At 45.9% G+C, this 7,835-nt stretch overlaps 1 long non-coding RNA gene across 1 annotated transcript; it reads right to left on the bottom strand.

Annotated features, from left to right (window-relative positions):
- Positions 1-6,904: 6,904 nt before the first annotated feature.
- LOC123082570 (uncharacterized) lies at positions 6,905-7,575 on the bottom strand. The gene is made up of 2 exons (XR_006439065.1): positions 7,362-7,575; positions 6,905-7,162 (listed from the first exon to the last, which is right to left on the bottom strand). It is a non-coding gene; the product is annotated as an uncharacterized lncRNA (long non-coding RNA).
- Positions 7,576-7,835: the final 260 nt, after the last annotated feature.

Below are 7,835 nucleotides of genomic sequence, written 5' to 3'. Positions count from 1 at the left end.
GTCAACTTTTTAATAATTGGGTATTTTAGAAATACAATGAAGATGTTTGTTGTCCAAAATGAACATACATAAATTTACACAATATTTTCTAATATAGTTTGAACTATATCAATCCCCATAACTTTTTGAAACAGTTCATGTTTGCCTCCTCAAAGTACGCAATAATGAAAATAGAAAAAAATTCAAATAAGAAATAAGTTCATGTTTTATTTATTATATGGAAAGTTTACGTGCCATGAAACTAAACAGGAACTTGAAAAAAAAACAATAGATAACGCATTAGGAAAACTGCAGAGCAAATGCGGAAACTGTCTATTTCTATGGACAGATTGAGCTGTATTTGACCAGGAACTGCTTGGTTCAAAACCCCTTCAATATGATTTTTTTTTCATGTTATTTCTCACTAGCATAAACTTTATTTCAAATCTTTCCTACATGATTAAAAAATACAAGTGGATTTCTGTATAAAGAAAATCTCACGCGCGCAGCACCCATCACTTTCGGGCTCTCATCCACACAGGTGTGCCACCACCATGCTGGCACACCACATGTGTTGGACCTACGTTAGAATACGAAAGGAGGCACTGTATTTGCACGGCCGGACAAGTTCAAGCACCAAGTTTGTGTATTTTGCAACTTTGAGCACCAAACCGACTGTGCAAGACAAGTTGAGGCACCTCCAATATATTTAATTCTTTTTATATTAGTGGACGTCCATGTCTACATGCTTCATCTTAAGTCCTTGGAATTCAAGAGACTTGATGATGGACATCCGTATTATCCTTTCACGAGTTTCTACTCACCAGGTAATTAATTCCTCATCCTCTCCTTATATTGCTTTTATCTATTTTAAGCATGCTTTTCTTGAACTCCCTAATAACAACTTTCATTGAATCCATACCTTATGAAACAATATTTTTGTCACTTGCTAAGGACCCTCGTACAAGTGACTAGAAAGTTCTCTGCAGGGATTAATGCTTGCTTTCATAAACAAGTTTTAGCTGTGCAATCTCTTGGTAATTGACAGAATTCTAATGATATGCACGTCTTCATCAACAGATTCAGGCGCAGGAAGCTTACGCAGCCATTGATCTTGTCGCAGTTCATGGTCGGCACCCCTGACCGTCAAGTTCAAGGATCATTGGAACATGGAGTAGTAGGCATACCTAGTGTTTAAGTCATTTGTGTATTCATCGCCTGGTCTTGGGGACCTCTCATTTGCTTGGTACTTCCTCCGTCCGGATTTATTAGGCCTAAAGACAACTTCTATTAAACCAAGATACTCCTAGTACATAGTACTAGTAATTTGCTCATATTAATTATTTCATTCAACTCCCAATGCACTCTCTCCCACGCATGCAGTCAATGAAAAAGCACACATGAAGTGTATTAATTTTCTAGCCATGACACCAACAACAATGGCCTTCAATGCAATCAATGAAATGGTTGCATGCATGCACCTTTCCAAAGGGGGGCCTTATAAAAAAGGGCATGCTTATGATGCTGAGAGACTAATAAACCCAGACGGAGGGAGTACATAAAGAGATCATGCTCAAACCATATAGTATGTATATTGTGCATCCTAACTCGCACAATATTTGAGTGTTCTTGTTAGTATGTAACCTATAATTTATTTGAGATCTGGAATAGCAGAAAATAGTAATGTACATTGCAGCATAGCTTCGTTGTATAGCATAAGCTTTTGTAATGGTCTGCTTGTCAGAAGACACTAAGACGTCACCTGTATTGTACGTACATGAAAAACAACTTATACATGATTGGTAAGGTACAAGGAGTTATCTGTCTTTGTGTTCAAATATTGTTTTGTCACATCATATTTGAGTGACTATCTTGAGTTGTTGCTAAAACCTCATGTTCAGTTCAGCTTTGCATTGAAAGTAACTGAGAAATGTACATACATTCCATACCGTGATACTGATATGTCTTAGTAGGACACATATGCCTTGTGAAAAACGAACTTTGGTCACATTTTCTATTAGCTAATGTGTGCCTGACAGGAACAGAACGAGTTCAGCAAACGTTCATGTGAATGGTTGCCAAGTCCCAGCCAGCTACTATAGATGGTCAAGCCATATGTAGATAGGAGGAATGGAAGGGGCGATTCCGCCGGACGGAGCTCGTCAGCATGGCTGGCGAGATCATCTTCCAATGCCCGGCGGTGTTATTTTGCAGACAGGAGCGGAGGCCGGCGGCCGAGCCGAGCCCGAGAGTAGACAAGAATAACGGGACCGAAGTGGGCTTTCACTCAGACCCATGAAATACACGAATCACATGGCCCATGCAGGGAATTCCTGTTTGATGCCATTGCTTCAAATAGGCGACAAATGATCGAACACTTATGATACTACATACTCCTGGGATATTAATTACAAAAACAGTTTTGCTAAAACTCATCTAGATGTGCCATAAATATAAAAAATATGTTTCTCCTCAAAACCTAGGCTGCTAGGCAATTTTCCTCCTCTAGACTTCATATAGACGAGCTTGTGGATTCGCCTCTTCTCTGCCTACGCTCCGGCAACTGGTGTCAGGGAGGGGAATCTCGGTGCCTCCGCTCCGATCAGTAGTTTAGGTTAGGGTTTTCTAGCCCTCGCAGACGTGGCAATCGGGTGGATGGCGGCAATTCTTCTCCGAGTTTATTTTTCGGGCTCCAATCCTCCTCGAGTTCGTTCGTCTGGAGGTAGTCGACGGAGCTCCGGCATAGATTCTTGTCTTCTTCTTGGGGCATCTGGCGAGATATGGTGTCAGGTACTTCAGATCTATCCAAGGTTTCGACAGCGACAATTGCAGCTTCAGAGCGCTGGTCCCTAGGGTACGTGCACGAAGATTTCCCGACTATTATCGACAAGGTCAAGCCGGCTCCGGTAGAGGAGCAGCGACAGCGGTGCGTCGGTGGCTCATTCTGACGACAATAGTGATCATTCGGTGGTGGTCTCAAAATCTCGATGTGATCATATATACCTAAGAGAGTTATCCCCATTTATTTATTTATTTATCTCAACATGCAAGCATGTCACATCGCTATACAACTAGTAATGAGAAAAGGCCAACCTCAACAAGCAACCATGCATGGGAAAAGACATACCTTCACATGCAACCATGCATGAGAACATATTTTCATTCTATTGTTTTACTTATTTCGATAAATATTTTCAACTATACATTGTAATAAGTCGTATCTATTTTGACATTTGGTTCACATGTTATTAATCAAAATATATTCATATAGCACACATTCAAATCTCATAAAAAAATTGCAACTGATTCACGCAGCAACGCGCGTGGTTATGTTGCTGTGTGGTTATTATGTTTGAGATGCTTTGTACTTTGGGTGATCATTTTTAGAAGAAAATAAAAAATATCAAAAGGATATTAGCACAGCGTCGATGGGTGTTAATTAGCACCACGTTCATCGGCAAGCAATGAATCGAACAACAAAAGCCGGCTCGGATTACAATTAAGAAGGGAGAGTTGAGTCCTACTCGGATTCAGGACAAAGTACATATATATATGCTGGCCGGTGCCTCCTGTCGGGTGGTCGATCGATCGGCAACGAGGTGAGCAACATGGCTTCACCGTTGAGCAGGATGCCGCCACTGGCGGCGGCGGCGATGGAGTGCCGACTGAGCGGACGACTGGGAACCGAGGCGCGAGATATGAGCCTCAGCCCGAGCAAAGGGTACTACAGCCGCGTGCGCCTGCACGGCGACCTGGTGGTGAGCTACTGGCTGCGCGCGGTGGGAGGCGCCGTGAGACCCACGCTCCAGCATGAGGAGGCGGCTCCACGGAGATTCGACCACAAGTTCCCGCTCCTCAATAGCCTCAACGCCAACCACCACTCGGCCTGCCGCGATGCCATGCACGAGGTGCTGCTGCGGGCGCGGACGCCGCTCGGCCTCGACGCCGGCAGCTGGGACGACTCGCTGGCCGACCACCTGGCCACGCTGACGGTGGACGCGGTCCGGCGGGAGCATGGTGCAGGCGAGCACCGTGGAGTCCCTCCGCGCTTCGACGTCGACATGGCTCTCACCATCGTAGCGGAATTCGTCTACAGCGAGCCTAAGGCGCTGCTACTTGCTTGCGACAAGGCTGCTGCGGCAACGACGACGACGGCTCCACCATGCCAGGGCCAGGCTCGAGATGCCGAGTGTCGTGTGTGCATGGAGGCTAAAGAAGACACCATGGTGAGGCTGCCGTGCTCGCACTCCTTCCACCGCGGCTGCATCCTGCCCTGCTTCCACAAGGTGGCCACATGCCCAATGTGTGGCCATGACGTGGCCAAGTACCTTGCTGCGGCCACCAACACCCCAATTGGAAAGCTCCCTGCAGGTCTATCCGGACCCTGATGGATTCATGCCGCTTGCGTGCTTGGGGTCTATTTATGCCTTAAATCTTGTAGTAGTAGAATATTTACTCTCTTTTTATATGATGATGAGAAATATGGGCAATAAATCCGATATTACTTCTTTTGGATTAGCTATAATTCTCAGTTGACAAAGAATTAAGGCGCCTGCTAGGTGTAAGCCGGCTTGTTAGATGGGAGAGAGAGGATTGGTGAAATAGTTGTTGTATTGCTTGAGCCTCATGGACATATATACATAAGTTATAGGCCTATTAGTCTGCTCTCTTTCTTTGCGAAGATTATCATGAAGGTCCTTGCAAGAAGATTGCAACCAATGATGAAAGACCTGGTGCTCCCTTCGCAGAGTGCACTCATCAAGGGCAGAGCAATCCACGACAATTTTGTCTTTGTTAAAGGAATGGTCAGATCGCTATACCTGAAGAAAATCCCTTCTGTGATGCTGAAACTGGATATTGAAAAGGCGTTTGATAGTGTCTCATGGGAGTTCCTGATTGAGCTCCTCACCGCGAAAGGTTTTGGACAAAAGTGGAGAAACTGGATTGTTGCGATGCTTGCTTCTTCTTCCACTCGGGTTCTTGTCAATGGCGAGCTTTCTGAGAAAATTTTCCATCGCAAGGGCCTTAGGCAGGGTGACCCACTTTCACCGCTGCTTTTCGTCCTTGTCATGGACTTGCTTGATGCAATGGTGCGTACAACGGTGCAAGCTGGCGTGCTGGCCCCTTTTGGCCGCTGCATACCTAACCTCAGAATCTCATTATATGCAGATGATGTGATGATGTTTGTCAGGCCAACTACCCATGAGATCATTGCGGCCAAAGCTATTCTAGATGCCTTTGACAACGCAAGCGGCCTAAGGACAAACTTTCTCAAGAGCAGCTTCTGCCACATTCGTTGTGATGACATCAATCTCCTGGAGCTTGCTGCACTCTTGCACTGCCCGATCAAGGAATTTCCCGTCACGTACTTGGGTATGCCTCTTAGCTATTCTCGCCTGCAAAGAGTGCATTACCAGCCGGTTTTTGATAAACTCCACCGCAACACTTCCGGGTGGAACAAGCTCAACTTGCCCACGGCTGGGAGGCTGGCTCTTGTCACCTCGGTGCTTTATGCACTTCCATTATTTCAGATCATGGCCATTGACCCGCCTAGTTGGGCTGTCAAGAAATTTGATAAGTGTTGTCGTGGTTTCTTGTGGGCGAACAAGGATATTGCAACTGGAGGAAAATGCTTGGTGAATTGGAAGCAGGTCTGTCTCCCAAAAAAACTTGGTGGCTTTGGTATCCCATGTTTGAATCAAAAAAAGTGTCGCGGTGAGATGTAGATGGCTATGGCTCTTCTGGATGGACACTTCAAAACCTTGGATTGGCTTGTCGCTTCCTGTGGACAGATGTGTTCGTTTTTTATTTGAGGCTTCGGTGGATTTCTCCATTGGAAATGGGGGCCTAACTTAGTTCTGGACCGACCCTTGGCATAATAGGGAAAGCTTCTGCACAAAATTCTCAGATTTGTTCAAGCAATGCACTCTCAAAACTATAAGTGTCAAGGCTGCTGTAATGGGTGACAAATGGATGAGACACTTCAAAGCCAACCTCTCGGCTGCCTCCATCAACCAGTTCTCGAGCCTATGGAATGTTGTGCAGCACACCCACCTCATCCCGGACCAGCCTGACTCCTTGACCTGGCGATGGACAGCTAATGGTACTTTCTCGGCTGCTTCTGCTTCTGCTGCCATGCTGTCGGCACAGATCAAGCCGCTCTTCGCCAAACTTGCCTGGAGCTCGGACGCACCGCCAAAATGTCAATTTTTTGTGTGGCTCGTGGCTCAAGGAAAGTGTTTAACCGCTGATAATAACCTAGCTAAGAGAGGCTGGCCACATAATCCCACCTGCTCCTTGTGCTTGCAAGCTCCTGAAAGTGCCTCCCACCTCCTTTCAGTTTGCCCCTGCGCCAAGGAGATTTGGCACTTAGCAATCAGCAAGCTGGGCCTCCCCCAGAGCCTGAATATAAATGGCAATGAAGACATGATAGACTGGTGGCAACGCTCTTCTCAGGGTATGAACAAGGAGACGGCAAAGTCGTGGAGATCGGTCATGGCCCTCGTATGGTGGATGCTATGGAAGGAGAGAAACGAAAGAATTTTCAGGAACACGTCGTGTACCTCTGCAAGGTTGTTCGAAAAAATTCAGTTAGAGGCCCAGGACTGGGTTGATGCTGGACGGCGACGTGTCTTGGCAATAGTAGAGAGACCTCTAGAGCCAGACTAATGTGATGTGTTGTTCTTCCCCCATCCTTCTCTGTAATCTTGCTTTGTAACATTTTTTTCCGTCTATGCGCAATGAAAAGCAGTGGCCTTGTCTTTTCGTCAAAAAAAATATATACATAAGTACAATGATCTACTTGAAGTAGAAGACAAGTCAGAACAAATCATAGTCTATCTTGTCTTTCCTAAGAGGGTCAGGCCGACAAAATTCGGGGCCATGTGTGAAACTAAAAGATGAGGCCCTATCTCACTAGAAATATAAACTATCGAGCAATTATAAAGGATGTGATATATTGTCTGACATAAAAAAATTGTAGTACTGAAACACGACATACAGAATATGAATAAAATAAAATTAAAGTGATACGGCAGCAGATATCAATGAAGATTATGTGTCAATGTTTGGCAATTAGACGGACCGTCTTACTCATCTAGTCTCGTGTCCTATCCGGTTGAACTGCTATACTGTGATCTTTAATCGAGGAGGCACATGCAAGAATCTATCTCTCTAATGATCCCTGTGAAAAGTTAATTAGAAAATAGAAATTAAAATAATAGAAGTAGGATTAGGAGTAGAAGGCAGCAGTAACACTCTGAGAACCCGAGAACACGAGAGGATTTATCGATGGATGCGAAGTTGTGAACGAATGAGGATTTACTGTATTTGTAATGACAAAACTAGCGTACTACGTCTTCTCATCCTGCTCGTGGCTGTACCTTTCGCCGTGTCCCCGTCGCGGCGTCGCCAGATCTAGAAATCTAGAGGATGCGCATGCGCCGTGTCGCCCGCCCATGGATTCTAGATGCAATCGATCGAGCAGAACTAACACCGCCCTTCGGTTTCGATCAAGCAGATCAGCTTTTTTGAGGGGAGATTGAGGTATCGAGCAGATCAGCATGCCCTGGCGGCTAGCATCCAGCAATCGAGGCATCGAGCCATCAAGGCATCAAGCAGCGGCCTGGGACGCTCGAGTAGCGGCCTGGTGGACTCACGTACGGGGCAGTGGGCAGCGGCCCAACTCCATGCGCGGCCCAACGCCTACCCCAGGAATAGACATGTAAATTTTTTGGGGTCCCTCAATTTTATGGGCCCTGTGCGGGCCGCACAGTTCGCACCACTATGGGCCCGGCCCTGTTTTCTAATAATCAATATACTCAACACCCCCCGCAGTCACAACGATAGCGACGCAG

Source organism: Triticum aestivum, chromosome 4A (genome assembly GCF_018294505.1).
Source record: "Triticum aestivum cultivar Chinese Spring chromosome 4A, IWGSC CS RefSeq v2.1, whole genome shotgun sequence".
NCBI lineage: Eukaryota > Viridiplantae > Streptophyta > Magnoliopsida > Poales > Poaceae > Triticum > Triticum aestivum.
The sequence above is the reverse complement of the archived record's forward strand: the minus strand, read 5'-3'. Positions and strand labels throughout refer to the sequence as shown.